The sequence below is a fragment of the Ciconia boyciana genome, chromosome 6, assembly GCF_034638445.1.
Source record: "Ciconia boyciana chromosome 6, ASM3463844v1, whole genome shotgun sequence".
Taxonomy (NCBI): Eukaryota; Metazoa; Chordata; class Aves; order Ciconiiformes; family Ciconiidae; genus Ciconia; species Ciconia boyciana.
This window is the reverse complement of record NC_132939.1, coordinates 12,467,657-12,493,503: the sequence shown is the minus strand read 5'-3', so window position 1 is coordinate 12,493,503 and position 25,847 is coordinate 12,467,657. Positions and strand designations below refer to the sequence as shown.

The following is a 25,847-nucleotide window of genomic DNA, read 5'->3' as shown; positions in this document are numbered from 1 at the left end:
GATAAAGCTGTAAATTCTCCACCATGTGTATAGATTAATGCCTAGAAAATAATTTATATAAAAGAATTTCCATATTATTTTGCAGAATTTATGCTTCAGGACTTTAAAATACATTCTATTAAAAAATGTTGCTTATTATCCTTTCTGCCCATACATAATTGTCATCCATGTGATAAAAAAGAAGCATGTTATAGCTGACAAAGAGTAAGTGGCAAGACATGATTATATGTTCTACTCTTTATTCAGTGATTAAAGTATAAAGATTATTAATCAGGCAGGCTAAAAATTTGCAGCAGAAGTGATAATGTTTGCACTTAAAACTGGAGTTCTATGACATGATTTTTCACATTTCATTTTAAAAACATCCCAAAAGTACTTTTATCACTTAAGACTTGTCCTACCACATCTAGAATGCCTTTCTGTCAATCTCAGGTCCACCTCACAAACGCCAATGAGTACTGACAGTTTTGTTTATTGAATCAATTGTATTAGCCATCCTCATCATCTTATTTCCCATCAACTGTATGGAAAAACTAGTTAACTGAGTCTCAAGTTTATGCCCAGGATTTCCTGTGTGCCTTCCTTTTCTTGCACAGAATTTTTTTGCTAATTTAAATATTTAATCTGGCATCAGATTGTGTTTTCTGTGGGTTTTCTGGCTTGTATGTTGCTACCGCTATAGCACACACAAAAGTCATCTTATCACACATGCTGGCACACCATTATGCAGATCTCATTTATTTATGCAACTCTAACACTGCGTGGCAATCTTATCTGCCAGCTTCATCCAGACAGGATAAAAAAAAAAAAACCAAAACAAGAACAGGTCTGATAAGTAAATCCATTACAAAAAAACCATACCAGGCAAAACATGCAATAAACTTTCCACATCTGGGACTCACTTATCCTGCTGAATACTAAATCCTGATTAGAATCTACAATACTTAAACTAAAATATATGTTGGTTCAACAGGATGATATTACTTAACATTCACTCTGCCAGTCAGCTGAGCAGCTATGCTAGATTATTTATGCAAAATGTAACAAAGCTTTATGATACTTTTAATAATGTTCATGCAGCAACTTTTCTAGATGAGTCTTCAGAAAGGCAGTTTTGTTTCCAACTTTCTACAGCAAGAGAGAAGCACTTCATATTAATCAGAAACATTAAGTTAAAAGAATATGCAATTGCAGAATAAAATAAGAGCCTGCAGAACAAGATAAGGAGATATATGCTAGAGCCTAGCCATCTTAAAGAAAAGATTTATATTGACAACTATGTAAATAAAGTTTGCTTTAAGGTTATACAGATGATTCTGTAAACTAGTCCATGTTATGTGGAAAGATTTGAGACCTTAGAGAGAAGTACTCAAAGTGCTTGCAAAAAACGTACTAATTAAGCCATAACAAGTCTTTTTATTTATAAAGCTAACATTTTTCTCAGTCTCAAAATAGCCAGCTAATAATGTCTGTATGAGAAACAGAGAGAGTCCAAGAAACAAAATGTCAATCTGTTTACTAGCATTCATTGCCAGATAATCAATAAAATGATCCAAACTGACAAACACAGTTTAATGGCCAAGTCTTTCCGGACAAATGTTACACAAAGCATTTACAGAAACCATTATATTTTCATATTCCATGTTCATGTCTTGTCTTTTTTTCCCTCCCTTTAAGAAAGTGGTTTTAAAAGTGAAGTTCCAATAAAAACACCATATTAAGATGTTTATAATAGCTTACAGGGAAAGCAAAACAGTATCAGAAATCTAAGCCTTTGTGGGCAAGGAAGTTATTCTGTTTTGATACCCTTAAAACCTAGCCTACCAAGAAGCTAAATATATCAAATACTTTTCAGCACACACAGAGTCTTCCAGGGTCATTGATGCATTTCACTTAGTCTAATAAACTGTTTTCTGAGGTTCAGCTTTAATTTCTGCTAATAGTCATTTTAACCTTAGCACGCATAGAAGTAATGTGTTTAATACATTGTTAAATGATTGCCTTGTGTTCTATGGAAAAACCTTTTGGGAAGATGATCCAAATGAAAAAACTGCACTCATACTTTTGATATTTCTGGAAGAAGGAAAAAAAGTTTTTCAAAGAAAATATTCCAGAAGACTTGACACAAACATGGCCACTGGGTGAGTAATTATCCATAGAGAACACCTCCCATCAGAGCTCATTCTCTATTTTAATTTTGGGGGTGGGGGAGTGGTGTTGAAAAGGGATCTACAATAGCAGGATTCCAGCAAAAGAGGGGGAATGAAGTTTCACAATGATTTTTCTGTGGATCTTTTTAGAGACCTGAAGAGGTTAATACTCACTATGACTAAGCTCCATCTTACCTTGTCTGTGAGAAGTTAGGCAGAAGTGAAGAATTAAGAGGAAAAAATTCCAGAGCATGACAGGCTTCTCCTTCCACATGGATGTACATACCTATAATAGCACACTACTGTACTCTAAAGTAGAAGTGAAGGAAACTAGTACTGCATGCTGATCTAGGCCAAAATAGTAAAGTTATACTTCTTCCCAAATTCAGTATTCATATTGACATTTGGACTTCCTATCATATTCCAGTCCAAGAAAAGGGAAGTTAAAATATTGTTAGAAGATACTTTAATCCATAGAAAGAAAAGCATGACTCTGCTTTTTCTTTGGAAAAAGATGGAAGACAGACACTTTTTAGACTTTAAGCTGACATTCCCTTGCTGAATTAATCCTAAATAATTCTTAATCACATGGGAAACTTGATATCAGCATATCCCCTACTCATATTGATCCAGAATGCTTGCAGACTCAATTAACAGCCCTAGGTTTTAAGAACTAGTTGCAGAGTAAACAGTACATTTACCACATGGTAAAAATAAACTTATCAGGAAGTAATGTGGGAAGCTTTTATCAGGGACACAGTAACTGATCTCCATTCCTACAGCAGAAAGTAAAAATAAGTACAAACCCTGACCAGAAACTGATTTTGGTTAATACTTGTTTTCAATGCTGAAATTTTACTGTCATTTATTCTAAAATTTCCAAGCAGCTTGTGAAAACAAAAAAAAAGATAGAAAAACTTATTCCACCTCTACCAGTAGAATTCTAGAGAAAAGCTTTGTTAACTCACACTTTTGTTGATTGGATGACTGCTGCTGCCAGACTGTTGCAGGGTTCATTGGACGGTTTGTGTCTTTGTACTTTTCCTTAGAGAAGTTTAATGTAGTGCACTTAAACCCAAACAAACAAAAAAGGGTATCAATAGAATGTCTATAGATAAAATTGTCTGTCACTTTCCATTGTAACACTGCAGTTTTGCAGTTTCAGTTCAGTTTAAGACAAAGTTAAAGCGTCTTTGTCTTTTGAGATAAGGCAAAATTGTGATCATTTGAGTTAAAGTGATCGGCTTCAAAACACTGATTTTCAGCCAGCATGGTTCAACTGTTTCCCAAAAATAAGGTAAAATTTCTTATATATGCTGAATATATGTAAGAATATTTTTTGAAAATTTCAAATAAGTTACCTCAAGTTTTGCAGAAAGGGGATTCAATCTGTGGATGCAACCATGACTTTCGCTTGCCCCTTTGGAATTACCCAATTTAAAAAAAAATATATTTTTTTTTTTAAAGTCTTAAATGACACATTTCTACTAAGCACATGCTAAGAGTTTAGCAGTTTCAGAATACAACATTAATTGATTATGCACATTCAGCATCACCATATGTATATGTACATAGCTAAATGTTTGTCTGCCTCAAAGCAGCATTGCAAGGAGAAAGCTGGGATTAACAGAATCATTTATTCTACTTTTTCCTAGCTTCACATAGAAGTAGCTGTTGGGCATAGCACTGGTGCCTCATTCTTTGCCAATGTTTAAAAGGATGCATTTCCACTGAGAATTTCTGCCAGATCACCCTTAAAGCACACTGCATTTCTGTCATGCCTCCAGAACTGCCTAAATAAGTTTTATGACTTGTTGCAAAGACATACCAGTATCAACATGAGACTAAATTATCTTTTCTCTGCCTGCCCCTTTCCACACCCCCCTTTTCATCCTTCCCTCTGACCTAGATTGTATCTTTTTCACCTCAAATCTAAAAATCTAAAACCCCCTCCTACATTTCTTCCTATACTTCAGTCTGACCATAATTTCCTGGTTGGTGTTTCCTAACGGGCAACCAGGTGACCTATTTTTCTGTACGTTCTCTTCCTAGGATTCTCTTCAAGGTGAATGTCCTAGTTTTAAATAACACAAGTGTTTTTGTTCAAACACACCAGCAAAATCAGGGGGTTTTTGTTTTAGTTATGAGCAAGATTTTCTATTTTTCATAGACATATTCAAAATGTTTATCTATTGTTTTAAAAGAAGTGTTAAACCTCTAACAGCAGTCTTGTATAAAGAAATTTAACACCAAAAATCTGATAATCAGATACCCTAACCTATATTTAAATATATATTATATATATTTAAATATATAAAACCCCAATGTCACCTTATGATGTACTGAACTTTCACAAACCAAGAGACTGACATGCTTTTACTAGGAAACATATATTCAGAGTTTGATCACCTCATACTGCAATAAGGCAATGAAACATTGTGTTGTGTTTTAATCACCAGAGCAAGTGATTCTGCTTTTTGAGATAGCGTTTGCTTTACTTAAAACATACAATCTCCATCCACAACTGCTTCAGACCTTTCTTTTACCTACTATCCCATAACAGGGGAAAAAAAAAAAACCAAAAAACAAATCCACCAAACGAAAGCAAGACAAAACCAAACCAACCCCAATATTAGAGATACCTATGTGAAGAAAGGGAACACATAAATAAGAGGGGATATGTGAGAATCCAGTAACTTTGATGAAATATGATGATCCTGAAACTGAGAGAGTTTAACTAAATACTAAGCATATTAATTAGCGTTGCAAAAAGTCCAGCCATTTTATATTCTGATGCTGCCATTGTAGTTTAGTAAGAAGTTTAGTAAGAAAAAAAATCACCAGTGTGATATAGAACTGTGCCAACAAGTACACCCATGTATATAAATTAAAGATGGGTGTTGTATCTGGGAGTGTTATAGTACCATGCTTTGAAGTGAATGTTGTAGCATAAGGTACCAATATTAATAGGTGCACAGTACTCCTGCAGGTCCCAGGCTGGTAGCAAGCTCACATAACCTTCTCCTCCCTCCGGTAAGGTCAGAACAGAGTGGAAACAGTTTTTCTATTTTTATAATGGAGATCAAATAGAGTAGGTTGAAAACCACTTCACTTTTTACCTCTTATCCCACAGATGTTCATCAGAACATCTGGGCTTTTACCAGAAGGATGAAAACAGCTGGCAGTAGCTTGGCATCTAAAGCTCCCTTCTTCCACCCTGAATGCAATTCAAACACAAGCATGTGCTCAAATCCCCTAAACAGTGCACTATAAGGAATGTAAACACAACATGGACAAAAACATGCTCCAATCCTCCACACAGTGATGGAGATGATGGTGGCGTAGGTTTTGACAGATTAATGTTTTCCCTAGAACAAGTTGCATAGCTTGTACCAGGGGAAGGAAGAAAAACTATTCAGTATTGCTTCATCGTTCTCTTTTGACTGACAGCATTAGTTATATTTGCAGAGGATTGCTTCAGTTAGGAAAAATTACTATCAGCATTCCTTTTCCCTGGAAATGCTCACACTGTTTCTTGAGTTAATCATACATGGCTTCACAGCATTTTAGGTGCTGTCTCTATTTTCCAGAAAAGCCATGTACCTGTCCTAAGTGCCTGCATCATTCTCGAAAGCAGCTTGTCAATCGAAGGTTATGACTCCCCTTCCTCCCTGACCATGAGCTCCAAAGCATTTCTGGTTTCCCTTCTCTCTGAAGTCTGGCTACTGTACAATACAATTCAATTACATTTTCTTTGTGGGAAGAGCTGGAGAATAAAAGGGAGCTGCAGGCAGAGAAATAAACCAAGGAGAGGTATCAGTTGTAAAGTAGCCAATTCTACAGCAAAAGTGCTGAGTTGTATGACATTATGAGAGACACAGCTATAGAATTATAGCATTCCAGGCAGCCTGAGACTTAAATACAATTCACCTTTCTCTGAGCTGTTGCTCCACGCTATGCAAGTGTACTTACAACTTTCACTTACTTGACATACATTTTTCCCCCCTCAATTGTAAGTTAAGGTGAGATTTGTCTTTTGAAACAATACAGAGTTTGAAAAAATAGTTATTTCCTTGAGGAGAATACTCTAATTGACAATTTTCATCCCTCTCCGTGCATTGAAACCCATATTTCTTTTGAACAGTTTTATTAATGCTAGAAAGTATTTAACTGTGCAGGATAAAGAAACTTGCTCAAGACACCAAGGAAAATATTTTTTCTTGGTTGATTCCTCAATATAAATACAATAAAATAACCCTCATTCTTGTCCTCATCCTCAGAACCCACATGGTGGTCTTTCATACCAGAATCAGTTATGCCAGATATTAGTTATGCCACAAACTGGAAGTTTCTGCACTGCAGTATTTTTAAAATTGCTTTAACAGTATGATAACACTTCCTTGGTATCACAATACTTTTTTTTTTTTTAGTTAATGTTATTAAAATACTCAAGCAATACAACCTACATTTATGCAGCAATAGACTGCAATTTGCATATGATTAGTTATATGGACTACTATGTCTTAAAATGTATGTAAAATAATTTTTACACTCAGTTACAAGCATGAAATACCACAGACCAAAGGCATTTACCTAAAAACATGCTCCTCTATAAAAGTCACTTTAAACAATTAAGTGTAGTAGCCCATACAGAAAGTATAACATCCTTGAATATTTTCAGACAGGTTGGTGAGGAGAGGTAGTAAATCATAAACTAGAAAAACAGTAAAGAAAGCCCCCAAACCCTTTGTTTACCTGATTCAGAAACATGAATCTTAATTTCCTTCTGAAAAATGCCAGGGAAAATAACTAATTCACAGAGGTAAATATAACCTGCTGAGTTTTTGTTAAAAATAGCCACTAAAAGTTAACAATCCCTTCTTTTGAAATCTTAGTCCTCTTGGAAAACCATGCAGTTGCAGTTTTGTTAGGAAGCAATTATCATTTTAGAAGAATAAAAGACAATTAAATCAAGGGTATTATTAGGCATGAAAGTCGTCCCCTCACCCCCCCCCCAACAAAACAGGGCTTGGGTGAAGAAAAGCATGCTAAATATCATGTTTCACCTATCTACCTTTTTGACTATAGGGACAGCTGCTTTTTGTAGCCCTAAACTACAGATTTCTACAAGGCAGACTTTAGTCCAGAGGACAACAACAAAAAGCATGCTGAACAGGCACATTAAAATACTGGGCTTCAAAGTGCTGTTTATTCACTCCAGTGTTTGATCCCTCTTTGGAGAAATGCACAGTTGGCTAATACTTTCTGATTATATGTTCTTTACATTTACATTTCTTAGACTTATTTATTTCTTTTCAGGTTTTAGTCTTGAATGGCTGCTAGTACTTGTATTCCTGAATCTATGGTAGATTCTTGTATTTTCTTGACTCCTCAAAGTCTGATCACATCAAAATGTGTATTGGTATTTGTTTACACAGCTATCAATGTTCTACTTTGTTTGCAGAAGAAAAATGGAATGCTGTCTCTGGCAAATATCTTTCTCAATTGATTCAAATGTATTTCTATTCTGACAAAATTTTATAGCCCAAAATATAAAAATCCTTTAACTCAGACTTCTCTTTTCACATGTGGTTTCTTATAGTGACTGAGTTTACATCCAACTGAAATAAACCTCTGAAAACCTTCACTAAAAAGCAAACAATTGAGAAAGAACAGCATGAATTGTGAATGATTCAGTTGCTAGGACAGTGAGGTACAGAAGATTTTCAGCTATTTCAGCTACAGAAGAGAATATGCAAAATTATTTGACAACAGACAATTAAACCTATAAAAAGTTAAGATGTAAAATCCCATAGGATCAGCTTGCCATCTTAAAAAAATAAGAAATGAAATCTTACATGAGCATGTACAAATACCATGCAATTTTACAAGCTACAGAAATCAGAAAACAGACATAGCTAAGGCAATGCTCTGCATAATTCCATTCTTTTCCTTTGGTAAGGATACATTAGATAGGGCGAGATATAGCTATATAAATAGAGCCTAAAACTACACTGGACTTCTGCAGAAGCTTCAGTAGAATTTGATCAGCTTGAATTTCATAGGGATTCATCCAAGTCTGGAACAAAAAAAAATATTTTGTGTTCTGAAATGAAAACCAAAATACCCAGTTACAACTCTATTATAAAGGTAACAAAAAGAAATAGGAGGGGATGGAATTCAGCCCCTACCTGGGCTCTGCTTTTCTGCAGTTACACATTGTCATCCTAGATTTAGAAGGGAAAGGAAAAACCACCACAACAATCACCACCCCCCAAACCAAACAAAAAACCCTAGACACACCTAGCAGCTTTTCCCCCATCAAAACAGTAAAACTTAAGTACAACAACTGAACAACAGGTTCTTATCTGTACACTCTGGAGAAAATTCCTCTCAAGTCCAAATTTGGCAGCCAGTTTAAACTGAGTAGAGTGACCATAACTAATAATCTATACCAGTTATAGTCCATTCTATCACTAGATTACCAAACTATCCCTCCCATATTTTTTATTTTAAACTACATATACAAAGCCTGGCTGGTACTTCCAGGGAGAAAGCAGCTCACCATCAAATAGAAGAGGTAACAAACAGAACATGTTTACACAAGTGGTTTGGTGATTAATCTGTTAAATCACACAACATCAGGAGGGGGCAACAAAAAGTGTGCAAGTCACACACACATACCCTAGTGATTTGAATTTTATATATAAAATTCCATTAACATTCCTTTGATTTGTGGCAACAAGCCTTCTTACCAATAGGAACCCAATTGGAGTGATGTGTAATTGTTCTTGCATCATGGATTGGAAAAAAGGTAATAAAGTCATGACAAGCAAAAAAGGCTGCTTAGAAAGTCTTTTTAAGCTTTTCTGCTACATTTTTTACCACAGACCATATGTACACATGCAAATTAAGTGGAAGTCAACGGAACATATGTAATGATTTAGAGAACTGTTATATGTATCAATGAGGAATAATAGATCATACAATATTACCACTATGAAAATTGCTGTATCCATAGAACAAGTTTATTTCTGATAGTAGAGTATATATACACCGAGCCGGAAACAATGGAAAAAGCTGAAATTTCTCTACTGCTCTGACTAAAAAAGTAGAATGTTAAGGATATTGGCTAGAGTTAGAAAGAGCTACTACTTTTATCTTTCTCAGGGATGGGGTTTGGGAGTCACCCTTCCTTAAACAAGGGAAAAAAAAAAAGAATCCACAGAAACAAAGAAGAGACTAGCATAATCTTCACAAAGCTGGGAAAAGGAAAGACAGTAAAAAACAGGCAAGGTAAGCAGCAAAAGTGTAGTCAGGATAAAACGTACTAAGTTGGACAAACTTCACGGTTTAGAAGACAATAATGATGACAGAGATCCTGGACATCTTTTATCCCCCAGACTGTTTCAGGCACATGAGAGAGGACAAAGGCAAAGGAAGATTTATTTCGTTTCATTTAAATTGGGTATTTTTCATGCCATTAAATAAAGCATCATGTTGTTTTAGGACTCCCTCAAACCTATTGTTTCTTGTTTTGCTTCTATCACTTTTGCAAGAGTTGAACTATTGCCCATAGACAATGTATCTATGGAGTAATGTGATGAATCAGTTAGTCAATTACTTGCCCTCAGAGACAAACAAGACAGAAAACCAAACACTCAGGAGATTTCCAAAACAGCTGGGATTTAGACTCCTACTACTGTGAAGCAGCAGCAGAGGAAAAATGCCAGAGCCAAAGGAGGAAAGCATGTCAGTGCATACCGAAATCATTGGAAGCTTACTGCATGCAAGCCCTGTCATTGGGCTCAGTACAGAAGTCTAACAAAAGCCTAACAAAAGCCTGAACAAGAAGAGTATGACCACATTTGTGGCACAACTTGAGAGCAGATCATATGTTTAAAGCCTTATAAGCAGTAAGTCATGAGGCACCTCATCCAAGGATCTACTGTTTGCTAAAATGTGCAGTGAATTCCAGTTTCTCAGGTTTTCCCAGAATGAAAAAGACATAAGTTTCAGCATGATTAAAACCAAACTACGCTTGCACTATAGAAAAACAAAATTATACACTTATCAGAACAGTGCCACGTAAACAGAAAAAAAATTCATAAAATAGAAATGCTATTTGAAAAGTTCCAGATTTCCTCAAATAAAGCTTAGGATTTTTTCCCTTCTAAGAGTGACTTAACGGTTACTTGCCATTTTGCTATCCACTTTTTAAAACACTTAGGTCAGAAGTCTAAAGATACCTTTGGACAAAATATAATTCTGCTATATCAGGTCTGGTTACCAGAGACAACCTCATGTCCCTTTTTAGTATGGTAATACTGCCTTCCCTTTTGTGTACACCTTAATTTGCTTGTACGTTTTGGTAACACATCTTATGACAGGTAAATTTTGTTATGTAATGGGTGACTGGGCCTCCACCCACCTGCAGAGAAATCAATTGTAAGAATTTACTTCATTTTCATGTTCTGTCCCGCTATTTAGCTAAATCAACCTATAATCCACTGGATTTCATATGCTGTGTTCTTAAGAGGAAGTATTCTAACATTTTGTCGTTCACACTGTTCTTATAAATTAAGAAAGATGTGGTACAACAGGTACTTTTTTAAAAAAGAATTTTTGCTAAACAGCTTCTTAAAAGTGGGTGCATAAAATCTTCAGCAAAACTTAATCAGAACCACTCAGGAAACTGGTAGCTGTCACCCATGCTGTCCCTAGGGCAGAAGCTGTCTACAAGGATAGTTGTCATTTCCTCACTACCCATACAGTAAAAGTGGTTTTATGAAAAACCTCATCCCATCTTGCTGCTACTGGGAATGACAAAACATACCCTTCAGCACATGGATGTCCCAACGTTGTTGGAGAGGGGCCAACATGAGACAGGAAAAAACTATCCATTTATAAATTGCAGTGGAGACAGAAATGTAAAATATTGCTATACAAACAGCATCACAGTATCGTATAGGTTGGAAAAGATCTTTAAGATCATCGAGTCCAACTGTAAACCTAACACTACCAAGACTACCACTACACCATGTCCCTAAGCACCTCATCCAAACGTCTTCTAAATACCTCTAGGGATGGCGACTCAACCACTTCCCTGGGCAGCCTGTTCCAATGCTTGACAACCCTTTCAGTAAAGTAAAATTTCCTAATATCCAGTCTAAACCTCCCCTGGTGCAACTTGAGGCCATTTCCTCTTGTCCTATTGCTTGTTAGTTGGGAGAAGAGACCGACCCCCACCTCTCTACAACCTCCTTTCAGGTAGTTGTAGAGAGCGATAAGGTCTCCCCTCAGCCTCCTTTTCTCCAGGCAAAACAACCCCAGCTCCCTCAGCCGCTCCCCATCAGACTTGTGCTCCAGACCCTTCACCAGCTTCGTTGCCCTTCTCTGGACACGCTCCAGCACCTCAATGTCTCTCTTGTAGTGAGGGGCCCAAAACTGAACACAGTATTTGAGGTGCGGCCTCACCAGTGCTGAGTACAGGGGGATGATCCCTTCCCTAGTCCTGCTGGCCACACTATTTTTGATACAAGCCAGGATGCCATTGGCTTTCTTGGCCACCTGGGCACACTGCTGGCTCATATTCACGCAGCTGTCAACCAAACACCCCCAGGCCCTTTTCTGCCAGGCAGCTTTCCAGCCACTCTTCCCCAAGCCTGTAGCGTTGCATGGGGTTGCTGTGACCCAAGTGCAGGACCTTGCACTTAGCCTTGTTGAACCCCATACAATTGACCTCGGCCCATCGATCCAGCCTGTCCAGGTCCCTCTGCAGAGCCTTCCTCCCCTCCAGCAGATCAACACTCCCGCACAACTTGGTGTCATCTGCAAACTTACTGAGGGTGCACTCGATCCCCTCGTCCAGATCATTGATAAAGATATTAAACAGGACTGGCCCCAACACAGAGCCCTGGGGAACACCACTTGTGACCGGCCACCAACTGGATTTAACTCCATTCACCACCACTCTTTGGGCCCGGCCATCCAGCCAGTTCTTTACCCAGCAAAGAGTACACCCATCCAAGCCATGAGCAGCCAGTTTCTCCAGGAGAATGCTGTGGGAAACCATGTCAAAGGCTTTACTGAGGTCTAGATAGACAACATCCACAGCCTTCCCCTCATCCACTAGGCAGGTCACCTTGTCGTAGAAGGAGATCAGGTTGGTCAAGCAGGACTTGCCTTTCATGAACCCATGCTGGCTGGACTTGATCCCTTGGTTATCCTCTACATGCCGTGTGATGGCACTCAGGATGATCTGCTCCATCAGCTTCCCCAGTATCGAGGTCAGGCTGACAGGCCTGTAGTTCCCTGGGTCCTCCTACCGGCCCTTCTTGTAGATGGGTGTCACATTTGCTAATCTCCAGTCAGCTGGGACCTCCCCAGTTATCCAGGACTGCTGGTAAATGATGGAAAGGGGCTTGGTGAGCACTTCTGCCAGTTCCTTCAGTACTCTCGGGTGGATCTCATCAGGCCCCATAGACTTGTGAATGTCTAAGTGATGTAGCAGGTCACTAACTATATGTACACAAATACACAGGAAAAATTAACCTCCATGTAGAATAATGTAGGTGTGGGGAAAAAATGAAAGATAAGAAAGCACCAGATTGGAAAGACTGAAATATATAAAGGATCAGAGCTGTCAAGCAATAATTTCAGAGAATAAAAAGCTTGTGTGTGTTTGCAGTAGGAGAATGGCAATCCCTCCATACAGCCAATAGTAAAATTTGCACCTATTTTTGCATTTACATTTTAAATAAGGTTGGATAGTTCCTCCCCAAAGTCCAAAAGTAATGGGTTTTTTTTTTTGGTTGGTTTCGTTTTGGGGTGAGGTTTTGTGGGGTTTTTTGAAGTTTCATGGTTTTGAAGCTAATTCCCCTCCTCTTCCCTCTCTTCCTTTAATTACTTTTTAAATTAATAAATTTAATTTTCTCTGCTACATTTAGCAACCTTCTTATTTGCCTAGTAAAAATTTCACCTCCATCTTCTTGCCAGGCCTTAGTTCCCACAGCACTTTTCACAAAAGATTTTCTGCCAGCAGAGTTGCGAGTCTTTGTGCTGCCCCATACACTGGATGGGACAGGACTCCCATAGATCAAAGGTGAATCCTTGTGACATGCTGTAAAACTGAAGATAAATTGTGGATGCCTATTATAAATTACTTTTTCCTGATGCTTTATAAAAATCAAGCACATTTTCTGATCACTGGCATTAACTTAGAAGGCTTCACTTTGCTATTGTCTGCCACCCTGTTCTCTTTCAAAGGTGGATTAACCAAATTCAACACAGCAGTTGGAAGCCTGGATGAAAAATTTAATTTGTCTTAATGTGTCTTAAAACCTACCACCTTGCTTCTCGACACTATCTCTAGTCCAGATTGCAAGATTCCTCTTTGTTCTTCAGAAACTTCAGACTTGGACCAGTACTTTTTGATGGGCTAAAGACGCAGCAAACTATATAATCCCCTGACATCACTTTGAAATCCCAGGCTTTCAATAGGAAGCTGCAAATCCCTCACCAATATAGAGAAACATCCACAGAAAACCTCCTCAACAAAACCCCTCTGTTTTCTAGATACTGCATGAAAGAATTTTTAGTACTGCTAAAATACATACATATACATACAAGCATATGTCAAGCATGTTAACTATAAAATGAGCTCTTTAATTTCATAATTCTGTTAAAAGAATATTATTTAAAAAAAAATCTTCTTTTAACCTGATCGTGAGAAAAGCCTTATGCTAATAAGATGTTATTTCTTAGCCAAATCACAGGAACTTTAGGACAATTCTTCTGGCTATTAGAAGAATTTAACTCTTGCAAGAAACAGCAACAAGGAATGGGGAAAGAAGGGTCATTTGTGTATGCATGGAAGAATGAAGATGCAGTATGGCAAAGAAGGAATATTAAGCAGACATCGCTCCCAGGAAAGGACCTGAAGTTATTAAAAATCCTGATCACAAGTTAACATATTTTAAAAAAAAGGATTATGGAATGTTTTACTGATGAAATATTTAAAGAAAGAAAAAAAAGAAACCAAAACCCCTTAAGCAACATGAGAATTAATTATTAACCAGAAGAGGAAAAATCTAAAAATCAGTGAAGTCAGATCCAAATATGTAGCCCCTAAACCAAACTGCTGAAGTTCAACATTTTCTATCCTGAAGATACATTTTATGCTCTCTTTTTTTAATCATTCAGAGACAATTAAAGAAAACCACACATGCTTTACATTCAAATAATCGATATATTGCAAATATGCAAATTTAAGAAAGGGAAGGAAGAAATAAAGACATTCTTCTTAATGCCTATTACCTTTTGAACACATGTGCTGTCTTATCTACAACAGGATAACTGCATGTTTGTCCTGCAGGAGTAGCTTTATTCTTTTCCCTACAAACTCAATGTCATTAACTGACTTTAAAAAAATAAGTCCTCTCCTGAACCAATACAGTCCTAACACTCTAGGCCAAATATAGCTAAGCCAACTTTAAGTAAGATATTGAAGACTGTCTGGGCATTGCAATAACTTAATTAGCTTTGTGTTGCCATTGCTGGGCTAGTACTTAAGCTAGCTCATTTGTGCTGCCTTAGTACTGGTATGTGACACTCCAGCCTACAGTGCACAGGGGTCACAGTTTTAGAAATTCTTGCATTCTTCTGAAGCAGCAGCCTGAATTATCCTACTTCAACTTAGCCCTTGTATAATCCTGTATTAGTATATAAAACTCTGAGATTTGGTGGAGCAGTATGCTCAGCTACTGATCTGAACATGTTGATTTATACAAGTATAAAACCAGAAGTGAAATTAAAACACCTGTCTCAAATTTAATCTCTTGCCTTACCTTGCTGAGGTCTCTCTTGTTTCTTTCATTTAAGATGGATTCTTCACATACAGAATAACTTCTCTGTTCACGTTAAGAAGCAGAGATAAACACTTCAAGTATACATATATGACTGTTAAACAGTATTTTTGAACTGCATGAGAAATGCTCAAATGGGAAAACTTTGCAAAAATGTCATCCTTATACTCTGTACAAGCAAGAATATAGCATCTGCATTTGTCTTCTAGATAACTCAGGCAACAATATCCTGGCAACCACATTTTAATGGAACAAATCCAGGTAATTAAAATTACTAGATCTAGCATCCATCTCTTTTTATCATCCCACTTGATAGGCCAGATTTACTTATTTGGGAAGTGATGGTCAAAAATCTGCTACATACAGTTAAGTAAGACGTTATCTGTCTCTGAGCTAATAGGGCCTTTAATTTTGTTTGTGATCGTCCATTTAACTATCTCTTTCACAGCACTATCTTTCTGAGAACTTCAAAAATGAACTTTACTGTTTGGTACATGTCATACTTTTTAGACATATACATAGTTTGGTGGATTTCATTAATACTTTACTAATAATCCTGTCAAGCTTTGTATTTTATGTATAAAGGGTAAAAGGATTAAATTCACTGCACCGAGAAACCACCTGATGCATTAACATCCTGCATTATGTCCACTCAGACATTTTACTCAATTCCTAATACCATTAGTCAAAACCTCAGCTTCCATACCTCTGCAACTGCACAGCTTAATCCCACTTTGGAAGCCAAACTTCTACTAAATCAACCTATGGAACATGAGTTCAATAATAGTGAGCTTTTGGATTCACTTTCTTTCAAGTGGTCACGCGAGCAACTGCTATGGCCTCTGTGTTGACATCTGGAGACTTCAGCATTCACACTGTTTCTCTGAAAAGGAAAGTGAGATGAGAAGCAAATCTGCAGCAAAATACAAACAAATGACTGTTGATCTAGTTCATACCACTCTTGACCAAAACACACCTCAAACTGACAGTGTTGTACAAAGTAAAAAAGTGATCTTGTATTTTGGTTTTTGGATGCATAAATTTACCTATTAGAGATGTATTTTATCTACATTCAAACTCATTACCTATAAGATTCAATTCTCAACGTTAGATACCATGCTATGACCTCACCGTACTGAAAGAAACACTGGAACAGATGTTAAGAGACAGGCCTTACGGTGACAGCACCCTCATAAGCAGGCAGGCACAACAGAGCTCATAAAGCATTTATGTAGGTTATGTTTCCTTGCACCTTATCACCACATACTCACCTCCCCCAACCCCCATAATCTAGCCTGTTACAACTACCTCACTCTTCCTAAAAAGTAGCAACTTCATTAGTGGAGAGGAAGTTTCTGTTCTCGCTTTTTATATCTAAGGTTGCTGGTACTTCCACAATGACCCATTTTAGCAAAGTCAAACACCCTGGGGAATCTCGGTGGGGGAAGAGAGAAAGAAACTAACTCCCTAACTCCCTCTTTCAAGAAGACTGACTCATCATTCCCTTTTTTGAGCTTACCTTCACAGCCCTATCAATCACATCAAAATAGGTTTAAATGCACAATGTGAAGTAGACTGGATTCTCTTAATTATATTTTGCCTGGTTAAGAGACTAGCCTAACACAACAGGTCTTAAGTATGAATAAATTGGTTTTGAATTATGTACAAACCATAGCCCTACAAATAGATGCAGATGCAATCTTCTCAAAATCTACCTTGCAGTTTACCCTGCCAATGAAGCAAAAAGATTTTTCCCCATTTGATTACATGCCCAATCACTACCAGCTCACATTCTACCGCCCAGTTACTGTGCTGCAACTTAAGACATGAAATTGGGAAAACCTGATGGCATTTTTCAGACTTACAGCAACACACACGCATCCCCTGCTGCCCAAGTGGACAAAACACAACATGCCAACAGGAACAAAATATGTCGCTATCATCTTCTTCACAGAGGATGGCCTTCTAACATTTGAAAAGGGCAAGAATATTTTCATTAGAAATCATGAAACAGAGCAGCTTTTCCTATAGATTCAAAACAAATACCTCATGCTTTCCCCATCTCATCTCTGTAATTACAAAGACCCCTTGAAATGGCTGGGGATATCTCATCTGAAGATACTACAATGGCCTAGCAAGAAGGAGTAGATGCGAGTTGAAGGATTCCTTTTATACTTTCACAAGGCTATTTGGTTTTTTTAAGCTGTTAAAGTACCTTAAGATTCTATTCTTTTCAATAGATTTTTTTTTTTTTAATTTGATCTATTGGATCTATCGGTCTCATTTCTTTACAGAAACTCTGGTGTTTTGAAAGTTACTGTCAGTTGTTCTGCAGTGTACAAGCAATTCTTCACATGGAAAATGGACTGCACTGGTCTGACACCAAACGGGCTGCAGCCACCCGTCACACACATAGATCAAAGAAAAGAAAAAGAAAGTGGCAGCACATTTGCAAAGTCCAGTGGAGAAGATGGGTCTTAAATCTATCTCCTTAGATACTACTAATTTACATAATAGAGCATGCATTAGAATTAATATGTTAAAAAATTAAACTCAAATACGAGTGCATTAGACAAGGTTATGTTGATCATGTACTAAGTATTGCAATTCTGTAACTACATTTAACTCAATCTACACAGTAGCCCCTGCAGCATACAAAAAGGAGCATTACTTAATGAATTTTTCAACTGCTGTTGAACTTTCAACAAAAGGGGAGCAAAAACTTCCAGTCTGGGAAACATTACTTTTCTTCAGCATCTCAAAGACCAGGAAAAGGCCAGTAAAAACTGTGTCAGCTGTTAGACTCAGTGATCAAAGTCACAATGATCCCATTTTAAACTTGCTGAAACCTAACTTTTATCAAGGTCCTCTTAAACAAGTGATGTAATACAGAGTAAGTAGATTGGTGGTATTGTTATTCAGAAGAGAAAAATGGATAAAAAGGAAGCACCACAAGAGTGGTGCCGAGAGATTGCAGGTAGCATCCATGCTGCTAAGAAGGCCAATTTCTGTTATTATTAGAGCTGAGTGTGTATTCAATAAATTTTACTTGAATAGTAAATTCAAGATGCAAATCCTATTTTCTCTCTACTTCATGAAAAAAAAAGAGGTTCTCAGAAGGAGAAACACAAACATTTATAAACTACTAGCAGTAGTTCTCCAAGGTTAAAACAGAGTCTTTTACTGCCACAACACTCACTTTGGTAACAGCTACACAGCTGCAACCACCAGCAACCAGCTATTACCTCTGCATACACTTGAAACAGAGGCACATTTGCCTGTTTCCACATGTTGTTCTGTAGTGAGCACTTCCATAAACAAGCCTGAGAAAAGACTGAACATAGAGCTGAGTCTTTAGGAGAGAAGCCACTGCTTCATCACCTCCTTGTAGTACCTGCATTTCTCACAGCAAGTCTGACATTCTTTTGAGACTACAAAAGGCAGCAACAGATAAATTACTGCAATTTTTAGAACAGAGCTATAAAATGCTTTGAAGTAGCAAGCAACTAAAAAAGGAAATCAAACAGCCATTACATCAGATGAATGACAAAGTCATCTGAGAATTGGTTCAAAATTTAGCCTGCCATACTCTTATACGAGAATATTATTCAGATACGTGCTTAGTAAAAAGTTTTATTGATTCTTACAACATTTTAAACTTCTCCCAAAGCCTCAGTTCACAGAAGAAATGATTATACATGAGTTTTATTACAGGTTAATGAATGATCAAATATCAGCTATATACCACTGAGGTTTAAGCAAAGCATTTTTACCTCACATGGTAGAAATTTGTTTCAGTATCTGTTTAGCTGCAGGTGAGCACATACTTCATTACTTCTAGTAGGTGACAGGTGACAACTATGTGTTTGAGCATTGACAGTTGCTGCCACATGCTTTTCAGTCTTCAAACCTTTCTGACCATTGAAGCTGCCTTTATAGACTTCGTGTGTAGCCTGGTGGGTCGGGAGCCAGAAACAAAGAGTGTAAATTCTATAATACCGAATATCCCATCTCACTGACCTGGCTTTTTGTCTTACATTATCCATACCACATCATACATTCCTTCAGTAAAGACATACCTCCAAATAAGCAGTACCAAAAAAAAAAAAACTTTAAGGAATGGGCCAGCTACAATATCACTGCACTAATTAACTCTACTTCAGATGTCTTCAGACATATACCTATCTCCTCAACAAGAGCATATCACTCATACATTTAGCTCAGAAAAACATGATTAGAAACTCTGGCCTTCAATTGTTTCTCTAATATTGCTTGCCATCCCAAACAGTATTCCATTTTTTGGCTTACATAGTTCTTCATGATTTCATCTATCTTTATTTCCCTTTCCTCAGCTTTCTGACTATTTTGCTCAGAATAAATAACTACTCTGCACTTGCCAGACAACATGGTTTTCAACTTTTAATTAAATAACTGTTTTTTCCAATTCAAAATCTAGAGCTCACCGAAACTCAGAACTGTGACTTCTCTCAGAAAATGTGAAAAATTGTTTTGACACTTAGCAATCTATCCCCAGGGGGCTAAAACTTTGCTATACGCAAAAGCAGTACTTACTGAAGCAAATCTGAACCCATATGGGTTGCTTGTTTCTTATACAGTACTCTTCCAATAGTTAAACCATTTTACATGCTAATATATTGTTTTTTCCCCACAGATACAAAGCCAGTGAGTGGATCGGGTATATTTACTATGAACGACACCAAACACATGGAAGCTTCATTGTAAGATAGGGAGAAACTGAATACCTGAGCATAAGATTAAAAGATTATCCCAGAAGTCTAAAGTGTTTGCTAAATTGCACTGTATTACCTTGCTTCACAAATTAAAACTGTGCTGTATTGCTAAAATTGCTTTTGCAAGGCAGAGAGAGATTATAAAACTCATTTACAAATTGTTGCAAACGGATTTTACCTAAAAGATACTCAGAAAAATAATAAAAGTCACATGAAATTTACTTTGCACATCTACGCCTCCACTAGCATAATCAGTTAATGCCAGATCTCTTCTTTCAGAATAGGCACAGTTTTACATTAGTAAGGGCTTTGAAAATTCTACCTGAAATATGCAAGTGCTAATAAACATGCCCTTTGTTTACAGCATGAAACCAAGAGCTGGTCAGATTTCACTTTGTATTACAGACTGCCTTTAACTCAAGTGAAACGGAAAGTCTTGAAGAAAGTTTAACAACTGCAAGCATAATTTCTGAAAATACACCTACTGAGAATAGAATTATGAGACCTGCCTATCAGTTGTTTTGTGGTTTGGGTTTTTTTTGTTGTTTGGTTGGTTTTTTAAATCTCTGATATCAAGTGCTACTGTGTTCTACTGATTTTACTTTCCAGGTTTATTCATGCTTTGGAGGACAATGATCCAAAAGTAATACAAGCAGTCATTTAAATACTTCATTTTTGTGCCAGATCCTCAAGTAAAGATTTTCTTTTAAAAGTTGTGAAGGTCAGCTCCGTAAATCCTCTTCAGCTGAAAGCTGAGGGAAGAAAAATGTCAAGCTGAGATGTTTTGGAAGACAAAGATGTGATTAATAGAGTTTCTCTTTTGGCATAATGCAAGAAAAACTAAGCAAAACCAAAACCATAAAGTCACATGTGATTATTCCATTTATTTCCTACAAAACTTAAAAATTCAATTGCTTAGGAAGCTTCCCAAGGCCAGATAGGGCTGGGAAAGATTGGGAGCAGCATGGGTACAGGCCCAGCAAGTCCCATAAGAAACATTAACAGAGATTTTTGAAGACTTATAGAAGTTAAACACTCCTTCCTTTTAAATAGGGATAATATTAACTAATCCAAAACCAATGAGAATAAATGTATGTTTGACAATGGGTGACAGTATGACACCAGAAGAATGTCTTTTAATTGTAATTGTTTATAAAATTCAGAGCACTGATATAAAATATACAACACATATACAAACACAAGTTTGCAGCCACACTAGTTAACATCTGTTTAAGAGGCTTTAAGCACAAAAAGCCTTCTAAATAGCACTTCCTAACTGAGGGCCTAATTTTACAGTCTTTGAATTCTTTAAAAATAGGTTTTGTTTGAAGGTTTTGGGGGATAATTATTACTAATAGCATGCAATATCTGTGACAACCCTTTTGCATGCTTATGGTTGAAGGAACCATCCCCAACAGAAAATTGTTATAGCATTTGTCACCTGAAAAAAGCAGGTTTCATAATAATTTAACTATATAATGGCATGGGAGCCTTAAGAAGCAGCAATATTTTATTCATGCTAAGACAGGAAAAAACTATTCCCACTCAAAGAATCTTTTCCTCTCTTTGCAAAGTTTTATATAAAAGTATATAGATTTCAAATTATTTGTTTGATGAGTATTCTACTTGAAACATTTCAGCACATTAGTAATTTCTAAATTTATTCATGAGGTTGTTTGCTTCCTTAAGATATCATGGCTTCAATGGGATCAATTAAACATCTATTCTCCATTCCACTGGATGCATAATTTTAGTTTACTATAGCTGAAGTTCTACAAATTTATATATTTATCCGGTAATACTTTTGTGGAAGACTTATTTCTACATTCTACCTGCTGAACACCTGCTCTCTTTCCTCATTGTTTTGAAAAGGATTTTGACCTTTATCAGGCATTGTGGAAACCTCTAAGTTTTTCACTATGAGAAAGCTGCAACTGAGCTGCTTCAAGCATTTGCACCCTAGTCTACAATTTTCCTTCTTTTGCTTTAAATACCTCTCCTAAATGTTTTTACTTGTATGAGATAGAGATGACACTTGATCTTGGATTTTGGTTTTAGCTTGAAAACTAAACTTCACATAGCGTTGGAAGATGGCAGAAATAAATTATTCTTACTTACCACAGTCTCAGTAATGGTTGGATATCCTGCTTTTCTTCTACATTGTTCTGACAAATCCTTTGCTTCATTTTATTTTTTCCAAGAGCAGAGGCTGTATTTTGAGATCTTTGCTGCTGTATAAATAGAAAGTTATTGTTTATCAATATTTACTTTCATTACAAATATTTTATTAAAATTTCTTCTTTCTCCTTAAAATATAAAACTGAGCCCTCTGAGCACAGATGCTTATTTTACATCTAGAATGACACCTTTGCTAGCTTAGAGTATTTTTCCAATGGCTTGTTAAATTGTAATGATTAGACTTAACCCAACAATATTGAAGCCCTTACTTCTATAAACTCTAGGTATTTGTGCAATCTCCACCAAGTCATGCATAAAGAGTCTACTGGAGACTGAAGCAAATAAGTGCCATCTATGTCCCTTTGATAATGCATCTTCATATTTTTAAATATTTAAAATAGCTTTACTTGGCCAAACTATCTGTTTGGTAAAATTATTTAAGTCAATTTCTCTCAACTTACTCTTACTGACTAAATATATCAAGACCAAGCATGTTTAGACTGCAAGCTCTTCAGGACAGGGACAGTATTATTTTTACAATGTCAGGAATAACAATGTTAGGATCTTTGTGCCCCACTGTTAATTAAATAAGGAAGTCTGTTGCAGAAGATAGATGGGTAAGTATGATCAAAAGTTAGCACTCTGCCTGTTTCTCCTTCTCCCTTCATTATTTACTGAAGTTCTTTGGATTTGTTTTAAAAAAGCAGTAACAAAAATGTTCTAAATATTTTTTTTCCTGAAAATGACTGAAGAACAAGCTTGCATAGCTTCCCTTTACCTTAAATAGAAGCAAAGCTGATGAGAACAAAAAGCCATTTCTGTTGAAATTCAGACCATATAATTTACCATTTATGTTTAGCTGTCCTAACAACAGTTGTTAATCAAAAGCATCATTATGATTATCTTATATGCCAAAACAGTAAAGACAGGAAAGGGCAAGTATATCTTAATAAAATTTTCCCTTTTGACACTGCCCTTTGAAAGTAAATAACCAGTTTTCACTACTAAACACTGACTTACACAGCCTACAAAATGAAGGTAATATGAAATTTATGTGGAGGGAAGTTCAAATATGTGCTTACACATTATGGTGGTAATCCTACATTTAAATGAAATCAATGCAAAGTCATGCCAGGAATATAGAGACACACGTATGGATATACTGACTGGATGCAGGCCTTTTGCAGCTGAAGCAGAAGAGGAAGAAAAAAAATTACGGTGCTTAGAACTTAGAAATTTCACAATTTACATTTTCATATATAGGTAAGACTACTCAGCCTTTACAGGGAAAAAGAAAGCAAGCATTATCCCCTGTTACAGAGAAAATGCATACATCTGAGGTCCCATCCACTTCAGTGAAGTCAGCAAGAATTTTGCCATTGATTTAGTGAGAGCTGGACAGAGCCTCAAGTGACTGACCACACAAAAATTACTGTCCTGTTCACAGCTTTATTCACAGTACACTGAAAAAAAAGAGGCCTTTCAAGATACTTGTTACGAGAAGGAATGCCTGCATTCCCTATTAAATATTTTGATACTCTCTCTCACAAATTTACCAAGGAATGTTGCTATTAAATGTATTATTCTCAACAGCCAGATCCTAAGACCAGCATGGTACTTTTTGCAATTATTATTAGCTATTGTGAGCAGCTTTTATTTATCTTATTCTTCCTCTGCCTTCATTACGACTCATTTTCTCCTCTCATAAAAAAAGTAAGAGTAGTTAAATGGTGGATTAAGTTTCTCCCTTTTCTGCTTGCGGTCGTAACTATCAAACCACTTCCTTTAGAAAAATACAAGCACATATATGTTATGTTAACCAGTGTGCGATAGGACAACTAAAACACAACTGTAAATGTATGTTTGATCAGCTACAAATAAACTGGCTGTAACACTAATTAGCATTGTCATCACTCTGGGTTTTTGTTACACTTGCTGTAACACAATTGTATTGCTATAAAAATTCATCCCATGATAGTTATGAACAGGAGAAATATTAGTCTGCTAAACAGCAAGAAAACACAGGTATAATTCCCTCCTGGGAAAACAAAAACAACAAAAAATATCTATGCAACAACAAAAACCAAACCAACCCATACAAACAACTTCTCAGAAAAGGACTGTCTCAGGAAAAATGGCTTTATTGTAGTAGTATTCCTTATACATCTGATGCTTTGCAGCACCGTGCTATTAGCAGACTGTTGAACTCTTGTGGTTCTATTTCATCTCTGGGTTTCATCACTGAAACCCAAGTGAAGTCAACAGAAGTGTGCAAAGGCAAAGCTTTTTTAGCTCACTTACTAGTATCCTCCTAAGTGGTAAGGTCAGGAAGACTATGCATGGGGAGGAGGCAGCAGTGGCAGGGAAGATAGCTAAGCATTAAATTATTAAAATGTGTTTACTTATCCCATCATGATAGGCTTCATTTACAAATGCTTATTTTACTGAAACTTAGTTATAACTCTAAACCAGTGAATTTCATGTGAAAGCTTTAAAAATTTTCTTGACAAAAAATAGGCAAAAATTTGGAATTTAATTTTATTACAGTATGCTTTCAAATTTTTCTGTGGTTTTTTTTTTGTTTTGTGTTGGAGGTTTTAGTTTGGGGTTTTCCTTTTTTAGTTTTGGGGGGGTGAGTTTTTGGGGCGGTTTTTTGTTGGTGTTTTTTTTTTCCTCCACACAAAATATTGAGAATTAAACCACTCATGAATACCCAGCAAAAGCAAGAGGGCAATCAATACAACAGTCAGAGGATCAAACTTGCATCTTGATTATTATAAGTTACTGATTTTCATTTGAATATTACAGTGGCTAGGTCATAAGGTAAAGAGAAGGTCACAGAAAATAATAATTGGATAAACTGATGTCTTTAATGTGCCATTTGGTACTTGGAAAGCAACAAACTTCCTAACTTCTTAGTTGTAGTTTTACTATTCACTTCCCTACATATTTCACTTAATTAGATCATAAGCTGTTATTGCCATAAATAGCTTACCATCTGAGCATCTGCTTCTTCATCCACACCAACTGCCTGCAGATATTGTTATATCTATCCTGCGAGGTATTTGAGTGTTCAGTCTCATCATCATAAAATCCTTGTCTGACAAATATCACTCCTAATTAGAATTCTGGATTTTTTTCCCCCTATAGAGAATACAGTTGGCTTTACTAGCCCTGCTGGTATTTGGGACTTTTAAGTACTTCAGTTACTACTCAATTTCCTATAGAGGAGATATTTTATTACACTAACTGATAAGTTAGAGGAACACAGATAAGCCTTCAAGCATACAAGCACTTCTCTGTCTCTGAAAGCCTTCTCTTTTTACATGTATCAGTCTAATAAAAGATAATTGCTGTAAACTTTTTTGTAAAGTTTGAATAAGTTTGCCTGGCCTTAAGCTTTCATAGAAACATTACCATTTTTCACTGTGTGTTATCATTACTTTTTAGTCTTACAAGTCACACCCCAGTATGTTTGAAAGCAATTTCATTTATATGTAAACACCTTGAAACTGCCTTTCACTGTATATTGTAAAACTGTGGTCAATATCTTTAAGTATTAAGTTATCCACAATTGATTTTGTCTTGCTTATTCTTTTTCATAGATGCTAGCTAAGAGAGGATAGAGTTTACTACATTATCACTCTCCCTTCTTTCCCCATCCCTGTACCCTCAAACCTATATACCTTCAAAACCTTATTGATATAACTGAATCCCTCCATAGCATCCCCCACCGGGCCTAGTCCTCTTTCTCCTGTAGTCTTGCAGAAGAGAAGATAAAATCTACAATTATTAAACACTGAGTGCTTCTGAAGCTTATCAGTATTTTTCCAGGTCTTTGTTCCTAGGAGATAGCCCCTACAAAATGTATGTAGTACACATTCTGTTTGGTTAATGAAATT

At 36.5% G+C, this 25,847-nt stretch overlaps 1 protein-coding gene across 1 annotated transcript in view; it reads right to left on the bottom strand.

The window, feature by feature from the left end:
* The window catches only part of IRAG1 (inositol 1,4,5-triphosphate receptor associated 1), a 126,233-nt gene that overhangs the window by 81,602 nt on the left and 18,784 nt on the right, over window positions 1-25,847 (bottom strand). The window contains exons 5-6 of the mRNA XM_072865326.1: window positions 21,886-21,998; window positions 20,436-20,519 (exon numbers count right to left, since the gene is read on the bottom strand). The gene's annotated coding sequence lies outside the window, so the exon portion shown is untranslated. The remainder of the gene's footprint in view (window positions 1-20,435; window positions 20,520-21,885; window positions 21,999-25,847) is intronic.